The sequence below is a fragment of the Dysidea avara genome, chromosome 1 (assembly GCF_963678975.1).
Source record: "Dysidea avara chromosome 1, odDysAvar1.4, whole genome shotgun sequence".
In the NCBI taxonomy this organism is placed as follows: Eukaryota; Metazoa; Porifera; class Demospongiae; order Dictyoceratida; family Dysideidae; genus Dysidea; species Dysidea avara.
Window position 1 is genome coordinate 35,213,092 of NC_089272.1, and position 12,841 is coordinate 35,225,932.

The 12,841-nt window shown below is 38.8% G+C and overlaps 1 protein-coding gene across 1 annotated transcript in view; it reads left to right on the forward strand.

The window, feature by feature from the left end:
- Positions 1–743: 743 nt before the first annotated feature.
- Positions 744–12,841, forward strand: part of LOC136263173 (uncharacterized) — a 114,735-nt gene continuing 102,637 nt past the window's right edge. The window contains exon 1 of the mRNA XM_066057685.1: positions 744–813. The gene's annotated coding sequence lies outside the window, so the exon portion shown is untranslated. The remainder of the gene's footprint in view (positions 814–12,841) is intronic.

Genomic DNA, 12,841 nt, shown 5'->3' on the forward strand with positions numbered 1-12,841 from the left:
GATTCTAGACCTGACCTACAGGGTGGGGCAAGTAGGGAACAGCATGACTATTGTTGTTTGGCAGTTGTAGAATTTCAGGGGGGTCTGGGGGTTGCACCCCCAGAAGCTGCAGAATTTTTACAATTTGAAGGCTTGAAAACAGCCTAAAATTTATGTTAAAAACATAAAAAATGCTAAAAATAACAGTGCCAATCTATACTACTGCAACTTCCCCAAAAGATTTTTAAAAAGTTATTTTTCAGTAAGGGGGGCCAGGGTGGGCCCCCCTTTAGAATCGCCTATGCTGTAAACATACAGTAGATCTTTACAGTAAGCTAGTTCCATTTGCTATATTTTTTGTGAATAGTCTAGCTACATGGCTATATGATAGGGCGTGCCAAATGGAGTAACATACAGTGACTATATACCAGCTATGTAGCTACAGTAACAATTGCATAGTGGAACATTTTACCATAAAAAGACACTTTGTGTAGGTGATATGGAGCATACAACACTAGCAAATCAAGTAAACCCATATTTTTGTTTATTACTCGCATTTACAGTAGTGGGCTAGCTCAGGATAGCCTAAAATAGCTGTAGATGCTATTGTGAGCTTGTACTATTATACAGTGTAATACTGTGGTACTATAGCATAAACTATAATATGTATGTATATTAATTGTGCTTATAGAAGTGTCCTTCACTTTCCCACATGGTGTATATGCATTATACACATTTTGTTACTATGTCACATGTAGGTAAGTAGATCAAAAGTATTGCAGCTTATACTGTTGGGGAGTTTACTGGAAATAATACATCATGTAGAATGCCAAGGTTAGTGTTATTTACAGTACTTAATACCATGATATCATGTAGTAATGAAGCTATATTCTATTTTATTGTTCTATACCACTAAAATGATATTATTCTATTAACTGGTTGATTATGCAAATTAGTTATTTTAGTTAAATAATTATTTTCTGATTGCTGGTTAATACTTGTAGGTAGGGAAGAGAAAAATAACATTAATTATCTAGATCACTTTTTATGACTATTGCATTGATAATATACATATATATCTGGTACTGTAGATTAACCCACGAGAAAATAATGCAATTTTCTCAGCCCTTATCATAATGGTTGTAGCTTACCAAAGTATGACTTACTGGAAGTAAGTACTGTGCATGTAACTACATCCTACATACCTGGTATGACTGTAATATCATACAGTACGATAGTACTGTATAGTAGGGACCACAAAGGAGTAGGCGTGGCCCACGAAATAACATCACCCAAAAACCAGCCTCAATTTTCCCAGATGACAATGAGGCAGTATTGGTTAGGTAAAACTAAGCCCAAACAAGCTTTCAGATCGACCCGAAACGCTTTCAACAAGTTGCAACGGAATTTTAAAAAAAAATTATCTAAATGGAATTTTCTAGTGACTGACTGACTGACTGAGTAACTGACTGATACCTTCAGACAAACGTAACTCGATAATAGCTAAGGCTACGGGCTTGATGTTTCACTGTTTGATGTCGCTTTGGCCCGAGAGGTGCCTTTTGGCATACCGCAGTACGTGCAATGCATTCTTCATGGACTTACCAGTGTCCTCCTTTGTGTCCCATTCATCTTTGCTGACAGCAAAAAGTGTTGATTTGGTGGTAGCATGTGATGGCTTCCCTTCATAATGGAAATCGTCCGTATTTTTCATAGTGGCTACTTTGACTGCAGAGGTGCTTTTCGAACAGTTGTTGATTTGTGCTGCTGTGTAACGGGTTGAACATAGCCGACAATGAAGCGTAATGGATACTTCACTTTTCAGACGATAATTGATATAACAGGAGTGCGAGGCACCATTTCTTTCATTTGGTATGCGGGGATTGCAGAGGTGCTTTTCGAACAGTTCTTGATCCAAAATGCTGTGCAACAGGTTGAACATAGCTGACAACGAAGTGTAATGGACACTTCACATTTCAGACAATAAATTGATATACTGTAGCTGTGGCGTGTGGCGCCATTTCAGATGTGGTATGCGTGGGCTCACCGGTCGTAATAATTATTTGCAAAAAAAGTTAACAAACAAGCACACAAAAAATTGGAATTTCAACTAGAATAGGGACCATAGCACATTGATAAAAAATACTGAAACAAGTTGGAGTAGTCCATATATTAAATCACAGTAAAACAATAAGAAGTGTTAAATCCCTACTGTGCATTTCCATTATGGTATATTGAGCACAGTAGGAATATAACACTTCTTATTGTTTTACTGTGATTTAATATCATGGACTACTCCAACTTGTCTCAGTACTTTTTATCAATGTGCTATGGTCCCTACTCTAGTTGAAAATTCCAATTTTGTGTACTTGTATAGGTATGAGGCATTGATAACTAGTTGTTAATCATCACTGTTTAAATTAAGGCACATTGACTACCATCATATCATTCTATGAACATTACGTAAAATAATGACATCATATTATATATATTTTAAATGTCCGTATAAGCTAGTCCTATTATGTCATGTGGTGAAATCCTTTTTAAATAAATACTTACCACAATAGTCACTATCACCAAGGTGTGAAATTCTGGATAAAAAGATTTAATGCCTTATCAAGCGGTTGCAGAAGCTATCACAGCTAAAATGATATTTATTGTAGAGGCACGTAACATGCTTTGATGCACAGGAGAATCAATTTTGGTCCATTGTGAACTGGAGAGTAGCAATTTATATAATTTGATTGCTAAAGGTTAGTATACGTAATGAATGATCTCTTTAGTAATAAACCTGGTTTTAGACTTTAACTTCATTGAAAGATTTAATTACTTTTGATTTTTGAAAGCTGGCTGGTTATCAGAAACTGGTGAAACTCCCCTAGAACCACACTTGAGTCATTGGTTACTATTGTGGTTATGTCATACAAGGAAATATGAGGTAACTTCTACCACAACACCAAAGATGGTCTCAATTTGATGTTTTCCTGCTTTCCTTAACATCTTGTCTGGACCTCTGGCTATTGTTCTTGCACAATAAAATTATGTTGTTGCCTATATTTTGTGATTATTAACCACATTTAAAATAATTATTATCTCAACACCTACAGTAAAGTACTCCCAAACAAAATTTTTCTATCAAGTGTATGTCCTCCTGAGTTTGATGCTAACAAGATTATCATCTTCTTATTTGTTTAGCAATAACTCCCCATATCTTTTAAAATTCCCATGCCTTGATTAAATCCAACAGAAGTACTTGTGAGGGTGAACTTTTGTTGGGCAGTACCATATTATGTAATGTATGTTTTTACAATGATCCACATCAATACTGCATAATGTAGTGGTGGTGTCTGCCTAATCCTCATAACAATTCCAAAATAGTAATGATAAGGTGTACGGAATAAGGTATCATTAATAGCACAATTAAAGAGACTGCACAACCCATGTAACTACATATTTAAAGTCATGTTTCACTGTATCAGGAGAATACACTGGGTTTTGTCATAATAATTATCCTCTGGCAGGTCACTTGGATCACGTTTTGTTTGGGTCATCTGGCTTCATAGAATATCTGAGTCTGACCAGTCTGGATCACATGATATATATAAATAATGAACGTTATTGTAGATGTAATGATGAAATTTTGGGTGTACATGCTCTAGAATTTTATGAGGAGCCACATCCACCTATTGGAAATGTGTGTTGCTGTCTGTGCATATACTATATAGCACAAAATTTTGGAATGGGAAATTTTTGACAAAATGGACAACCAAGGATTTGACAAGCAAAATTTTGGCGAATTAACTACTCATTACTCACAAGTAGAAGGGAAAATTAGGCATTTTTAGTTGGATTAATGATTAAAGAAAAAAGTAGTGAAACAAGGGAATAGCTAAAAAGTAGTGAAACAAAACAAGTTGTCTATACCTGCAGATATATTAGTGGTCATTTCTTAATCCCTATACTTCAGTCTATAACCATAACTGAATTGTATATCTGCAGACATAGACAACCTCTCTTGCTTCACTACTTTTTAACTATTCCCTTGTTTCACTCCTTTTTTTCTTTTGATCCCTAATCTAACTTAATTTTCCTTCTACTTGTTTGTTTACTTATTTACAACATAATTATGACTACTCAACCCACACATACCACATCAAAAGTAAGAATACGTCATGCAGGCATGCCATAAAATTAATTTTGCATCTGAATGTGCACCCCAACTATCATTTACTGAAACGTGAAGTGGCCATTATACTTAATTTTCAGCTATGTTCCAGTTGTTTGCTGGTTTTGTGGCTATCAATTGCATGAAGATAACAATAGTTTATGGCTTCACTGAATTTTATTCCGTGGCTTACTACTGTTTACACTGGACTAATAATGCTAATAACTGGCTTCTTTCAAAGAATTCATGGCCTATATCAGCTCTTGCTCAACTCCGTTCAATGCACTAATACACCGTCATCTTGAAAGTAATTGATTTAAAGTATCGGTTGGTATCCAGCATTTATAGCTTTACCGATACAAGTCCGATACCACCGAAATAGGGGGTAGCACTAATTTCACAATGCTTGATGCCTTTTGTGACTTTAAATTAAAAACTTGTAAAAAATAAAAAAATATTAAAATGTGAAAATTCTGAGCTTGATCCCGGGACATTTCATAATGAATTAGAGCCATAACCACTGTATCACCGCTGCCAGCTGCCAGAAACCTGAATTTTAGATGTACTTAAATACAAGATAATATAAAAATAGTGATCTAGCATGTATTAAAGAATATGGCTGAACCCAAACCCTACCCGTAACTGGATTTATACTGAACCCAAACCCTAACCCTAATTTTTGACTACTGATTGTGAGAAATCATTCTTTAGATAGTAGAGGGCACTAAAGTGCCCTGTACTATCTTGAAACCTTGTGAAATAATTGTGGTATAATATATCAATATATATGCGTGGGGGTGCCCACGGGCATGAAATGTTGTGAAAGTAGTGTAAACCGAAACAGGGCCAATACCGATACTAGTATCAGTATCGGTGCATCACTAGTACTGTATGATAGCTATTACAGAATTAAAAGAAATAGAAGGGGTATTTTTGACAAATGAAGTCTAACTTGTTAATGGAGTTCTGTTCTATACTACTCTAGCACCATGGTGCAGGTGTCCTACATACATGGTGCATCACCTTAATACTCTCTGATATTGACAAATTATCTCCCTGTGTGTATTATTATATGGAAAGCCTTATGAACTTATGTACAGAAAAATACCGCGTGTATGGGTTGTATTAACTGTGTATCCATTGAAACAAAATCAGTCCCTTCCCCAAACATAGGGTCCGCAATCCGAAAAATCAACTTTCACAAATCGATCCCCCTACCATTGTGGGATGTTCATTGTAGTATCCCATTGTTAGATCCACCATGAAACCGGAGGCACGATTGTTGTCTTCACAGAAATATCGATTTTAGTATTCCGTGAGATCCAAAAATTATTTTTTAAATTTCGTGCTCCACACAAAGAACAGGACAAAACTTGCTGCTTAGCTAGATATTATCTAGAGTTAATGTAGTTAAAAAATACGCACTGTAATAAGCAAATTATTCTCTGGGTTCCCAGCACAGGGTTGCTTTCTCTCAAAAAGCAGAAAACGAAACATGAATTTTCGAATTCAAACTGCCCTACCAGCCAAGACGAGAAAAGCCAACTCTTCCTCATAGTGATGTGATAGGGTTGGATGCATAGTCTGTCTATGCTGTTAGTCTGGAAAGGATCTGAGACTTCTCACCATCTGGGCGAAGAACGTCAAAATTTTCGTGCGTCATTTCAAGGGATTCTCTCAATGGTACCAAACTGCTTTCCAGTACTTCTGAAGCCACACTGGTCACTTGATTTTGTTTAGAATGATGATAATGATGGTTCAATACGTTTGGTAGTAGTAGCAGTTGGTGTTTCTGTGATTTCATATGATGCAGTATACCAGCAGCTCACCACTGGAGCTCCACCCAGCTCGAATAAAAAATTACAGATTTTGTGCTTTTTTCGGTTTGTTTTGGGATGTTTTGCAGCATAATGGTGATGTGGGGTGATCTAGTGAAGATTTGAAGCTGCTGTGGAGCGTGAGAGGTGAAGTCAGATTTGGACGATTTTGCTGCTTCCTTGATGCATAGCTTAGAGCGAGGCGTAGAAGCTGTGGATGAAATAATAATTGATAACCGCTGCTACCAAACGATCGGAGACACATTTTCCATAATTTTAGTTAATAATTTATGATTGTTGTGGCTGCAGAAGCGCTGGAAATAGGTAGAAAGCTCGGTACAATTCTTTGATACCTCAGAAATATTTGACGCTCGTCACCCAGATGGTGAGAAGTCTCAGATCTTTTCTAAACTAACAGCATAGACAGACTATACACCCAACCATATTGAAACACTATGAGGAAGAGTTGGTTTCTCTTGCCCTGGGTGGTAGGGCAGTTTGAATTCGAAACTTCGTATTTCTTTGTCTGTTTTTTCAAAGAAAGCAACCCTGTGTCAGGCACCCAGCAAATCATTTACTTATTTCTGTGTGTACTTTTGAACTACAACAACTATGCATACGATTGGCTAAGTAGCAAGTTTCATCCTGTCCTTTGTGTGGAGCATGAAATTTTAAAAATAAATTTTGCATCTTGCGAGATACCGAAAACGATATTTCTGTGAAGACAACAATCGTGCCTCCGGTTTCATGGTGGATCTAGCAATGAGATACTACAATGGACATTCCACAATGGTAGGGGGATTGATTTGTAGAAATTGATTTTTCGGATTGCGGACCCTACCAAACAGCGTGGAAACCGGGTCGGGTCATCCTGGTCAGACCAGCTTTAAAAAGTATCCAGGTCTGACCTAGTCTGGTACATCGCAGACCCTATCCGCTAGGGCTTATCGCTTCGCTTATAATCTCTAACCGATAAGCCCCAGCGGATAGGATCTGCAATTATTATTATTATTATTATTATTATTATTGATTAGCAAAACCCATTGGGTAAATCGCTAATGTACAAAAACAAAATTTTAGTGTCTATGCAATGTACCAAACTAGGATCACGTGTTAATCAAATTGTTTAGTTGGACGGTACGGAAGTGTATACACGCGTCATAGTCAATTCCTGATGCAACTCAGCTTCTTTCGTGAGCCACGCCCACTTTTGGACAACTGCTTTCAACCATACGTGCAGCCACGCCCATTTATCGGTGATATTAAAGTCTACAGATATGCACGAAACCATGCTCATAGCTGCCTACTGGTTTATGTGGAGCCACACCTACTAATCGATTGCTATTGTACGGTAGGGAATATATAATCTATAGTACGAGATAGGTCAAGGTCAGCTTCTTTCATGAGCCATGCCCACTTTATATCGGGAATGTGTCCTACTTTTTAAAATTATGGTGTGTTAGGTACAGGGCCGCCCAGAGAAATTAAGGGGCCCAGGGCAAAGAGTTAAAGTGGGGCCCTTGACCAAAGTTGTAAGGTGAAGACCAAAAAAAAAAGAAAAAGAAAAGGTCACAACCTGCTGGCAATGACAATAACTACCCATCACCAACCATATCTCCTTATCTATAAGCTTGCTACACTGCTCCTCTGAAGAATACTGTGACTGCTCTATTAGAGTATTTAGATCTGACTGCTCTATTAGAGTATATCGATCTTTTAAACAGGTATTCAGGGGGCCCTTCATGGGGCCTCCTGGGGCCCCTTTCAGGCTGGGGCCCGGGGCAAAATGCCCCAGTTGCCCCCCCCCCCCCCCACCCTGTGGGCGGCCCTGGTTAGGTATGCACAAAGCCACACCTACAGTACTTACAGGAAACGTATCTTTTTTTTGCAAACCGATGTGGAAACATGCCCACTGACTACCATTGTTAAGCAAAGACACCCTCGTACTTAAGGCGCTAGTCGGCACTCAAAACGGAGCAGTTGGCACACGCCTCACTTTAAAGTAATCTGGGTTACATCCGGGTCTGACCCGGGTCAGCGGGTCATCCGGGTCAACAGTAGTGACCCGGTTTCAACGATGTCCCCAAAGCCCGCCCCCAGGACTAGGAGACCATCTTTTAAGAAAATGTACCTCTTGTTCCTGAGATGTTTATCAGCAAATGTACTAGTGCAAGCTTGATTTACGGGTCTCACGCCGAAATGATCTATCTGCTCAAGCAGACTTGCTTTGTGATCAACTGTCTCCACAATTGCGACGTGCCTTTGAAGCTACATCATAGCGTGGCACGTCGTGTTGGTTAACGACGCTACCTATTGCTGAACATGGGTTTGCCTAAGCAAGGGGGAGTTTCATGATGCCCTGTGTTTAAGATTTGGATGGCAACCTGTTAGCTTGCCTCATACATGTGTTTGTGGTAAACCCTTTTGTGTGGAGCATGCCTTTACTTGTCCCTGTGGCGGGTTTCCATCTATCTGCCACAATGAAGTCAGGGATTTAATTGCAAGTCTGTTGAGTGAGGTGTGCAGTGATGTTGGTTTTGAGCCTGCTCTCCAGCCTCTTGATGGTGAGCCTTTGCAATTTGCTACTGCCAATAGTGAAGATGGTGCCCGTCTTGATGTTGTTGCCAGGGATTTTTGGGGTCGACATAGGCAGCGTGCATTTTTCAACGTCAAGGTTTTCAACCCTTTTGTGCACTCTTATTTTCGCTCCCATTTTTCCAGATGTTACCAGCTTCATGAACGTGAAAAAAAGATGGGCATATGATGAGCATGTTAGAAAGGTTGAGAGAGCTTGCTTTTCACCATTGGTGTTTGCGGCTACTGTTGGCATGGGGCCCACTGCTACAACAGTTTTCAGGAAGCTTGCTTCAATGTTGGCTGAGAAGCATAGCATTAATTACAGCAAATGCTTATTCTGGCTGCGATGTAGGCTTTGCTTTTCATTGTTAAAATCTGAAGTGATGTGTTTGAGGGGTCATCGCTCTTCAGTTGGCTGTCCATCAATCAGTAATATTGATCTGGCCTACTCCGAGGGTCACTTGGAGTTTAGTGGCCTTGTTTGATTGCTGGTATTTCCAGCTGTCCAGCACTTTAACATCTAGTGCTGGGGGTGGTGGCAAGGGCAGTCCATCTAGCCCAGGAAAAAAAAAGACTATTGTACATTGGAAATGGGTTTATATAACCAATCACATTAAAAATATAATAATATGAAAAAAAAGAACATTTTTGTATGGTATGGGATTATGGGTTATTCTATCAGGGAAGGAAATGCACAGATTTCAAGGAGTTTTTTGTGTGATAGACTCGAGTCCAGCTTTCCCAACTCCAAGAGTAGCTCTTCCATCCCAAGACTAGCTTTGGTGTGATAGTGCAGGGTTTAACTAGGATTGTTAAGATGGCCTTAGAAACCCCTGTGGCTTCAAAGTTGGGAACCCCCAAGCATTTTTTCTCCTTTCTCCAACTTTTCAAACACACCTCATGTAGCTAAAGCCTTTGAGCAGGCTGTAGGACCAGGTGTCCAACAGACCTTCAACACTTGTGCTGTAAAGCATTAATAAATAAACTAGTGTCCATTTGGTTCTACTTGGGGTACTTAGAGATAATGAGTTACTCCTAACATGAAAATAACAAGGAGAAAACATCCTGACCACCTGGTTGACTCCTGTAAGCGTTTAAGCATAAATCGGATGGCTGCAGGTTCAAGGCTACCTAGGTCGAGTCATGGATTTTTTCTCCTTTCTCCAACTTTTCAAACACACCTTATGTAGCTAAAGTCTTTGAGCAGGCTGTAGGACCAGGTGTCCTACAGACCTTCAGCACCTGTGTTGTAAAGCATTAATAAATAAATAAATTTTGGCCTCAAGCCTCATGCAATCAGGAGCTATGATTTGTGGCTGATCGTATCACTAATCCTATTGCATAATCATATAGGAACTCAGTGGTGTATCCAGGGGGGGGCACAGGGGGCACATGTCCCCCCTTCCTTCATTCTTTTCAAAAAAAAATACATATAAAATCGAGATACTCTAATAGAGCAGTCACTCTAATAAAGCATTCAGTGTAGCTTAACTATGAAGCCATCTTAATATAGTAAGCACATTTAGAAAAGGGCAGCCACTATTGCTGTGACCAATTTTTTTTTTTCTTTTTTTTTGCTCTTCGATTTTTCAACAAAGTGCACACCCCTTCCAAACTCTGGATCCGCCCCTGGAACTCTATCTGGATACCTACCAAACAACCACCATCACTGGACTACGGTTGACAAGTGAACAATATAAATGACTGATTGTGGTACTATTATTTACTGATCAACATTAAAGTGCAAATGAATCATCAAATTCATCAAAAATATTCTTCAGGAAAACTTTTGCACTAGCCATTCCCACTTATATGCAACAACACCCAATTCTAATAAGTAATCATGGTGTAGTATCGTGCACACTATACTTTCCTACAGACAATAATACACAATTTTCATACTTATTTGTAGCCACACCAACTTACACTACCGTATAGTCTAACCTAAATATTTTGAGGAGTAAATTTTTCAAGGTTGAGCAATGTAAATTTTTTGCAGATTTGCAAACACTCCTAAAATGTATTAGACTATATGTGACCAGATCTGCATGAATCACATGTGTTTGCACAAGTCTAATTTTACAGTAGAATGCTAAAACGCAATGGGTGGAGCATTTACGAAATCGTAAAAAAATTCCATAAAATTTTTAAGCGCTTGTTTCACAATGAAGGAAGGTGATAACACCAGAAACCTTGGTAGCATTGCGATTCCCAAAGCAAGAGGAGTTCCAAAATCTTTGCTCCGTGTCAGTACTCACAAGGAGATGAAAGTTATGAGCGTTAGCCTGCCTTACATTGGACGAGTGGTTTATTATTGTTTTTATTTGCCTTTGCCCTGGTCATAGGAAGGACTAACTTACCCAACAATGGATCCGCCTGTTCATGAAGAATCCGATAGTGTAAGTTGCATCTTGGTAGAGGACTGCATTTCTAAGTTATGATTGTTTAATTAATTGCCTGTAGTCAATTTTCTGTATTGTAACTGTACAAATCGATTTTTCTGTTGTTGCCATTTGTAGCACTGTAACTTCAAACGTTTTTGGCTTCTAGAGCTGAAACTTCAGTTGACCATCCCTTTGGTTGTTTAGATTAAGAAAACATAATAAAATGGAATTTGAAAAATGTGCTAAGATATGGGGTTCTTGCAGATCTGGTCACTTATGGAGATCTAAATATTTCAAGGATAAAAGTTTCGCTGTTAACTCCCAAAACCACAAAATAAGCAAAATTTCCCCTCTAAATATTTAAGCTATATGGTATCAATTGTTGATTACTTGTGTTTACAATTTGGTCAGTCGGGACACACAGTAATGTGCCAAGTAAAGCTAGACTAAGTGCAGACGAGTAACAGACAAGTGTGTATTTTACAGGAACCAAGAAAATGCTGTTTTCATGCAACATGAAAATGTCATTTCATTTCGTGTTCCTGGTTTACTGAAATTGTTAAACCAGGCGTGCGAAATTGTTTTCATAAAGGCTGTTGATATCTAGCCAGTCATTGCTGTTTAGAAAAAAATCATGACATGAGAAGTATAAGAAATGAAGAAAAAAAAGATTGACACAACTGAGGTTCAAACCCGGACATCCAGGTTTGGAGTACCCACACCATACCACTGTACCACTGGTGCTTGCTGGCTACTCCTCTTGTTTTTGTACTATTAAAAGTTACAATTATAAAATACTATATAGTCTAACCCATACCTTAACCCTAACCTAATGGCTAAAAACCGTGCCCTAATCCTATTTGCACATCTTCCTAATCCTAAGAGCACTGTTCCTAATCCTAGAAGTGGTGTTCCTAATCCTAGGAGCGCTTTTCCTAATCCTAGCAGTGCTGTTCCTAATCCTAGGGGCGCTGTTCCTAATCCTAGAGGGCACTGTTCCTAATCCTACAACCATGTTTCTTAACTAGAGGGTCGAATTCCTAATGTTTATACAACAAATGACTGGCAAAATAAATATTTTACATCATGACTGGCTAAATATCCACTTTGTTTCATAAAAGTGTGTGTGTACCTACTGTATCTACCTGTTCACCCACGTGAGCAAAATCATTAAATAATGGTAAAAGCAGCTTTTACGTAAGAAGTAAAAGCAAAAATGTGACCCGGTCTGCGAAAAGGGGTTTTACAGCCTTTCCAATTTGTAAAGTTTGACTACTCATACCTCTTCATGTTTTCAACCTGTCACCTTCATATTACACCTAGCCATAGTGCTATGGTAGGGGTATATGGAGACTAAGTTTCAGGGTGATACCACATACACAAGTCAAGTTACAGGTTGCCAAGTAAATGCAATTGAAAAGGCTATAAGACCCCTTTTCGCAGACCGGGTCACAAATGGAATCTGTATTAAACTTCCACACAAGTAAACTTTGCTCTGAGGTGGTTTCTTTTCAGCAGTCTGAAATATGGGTGTGGCAACTCTCCTCAGACTTTGTGAATTACCTTCCCTTCGGGTTTTACAGGTGTTTAACAACTGAAAAACAATGGTGCAGGCCTCAAAGGCTACCAGGAATAGCCTATCCCTTCGAGTTGAAAGGGGCGTATCCACTACGTATGCAAACGAAAATGAAGAACAGCTTTGAGCAGTGGTGGATCTAGAAATTCTCAGACGGGGTTTCAGATTTATACATCTGGGATATTCTTACGTGGGCATTAGTGGAAGTCGCTTGACAAGTGTGCAAAACTCAGCATTTGAAGCATGCTCCAACTAGGAGGGTCTGAGGCATACCCCCACAGGAATTTTTTTTTTAAATTAGTCTTTTGAGATTGAATTTGGTAACACTTAAACACTATTATTG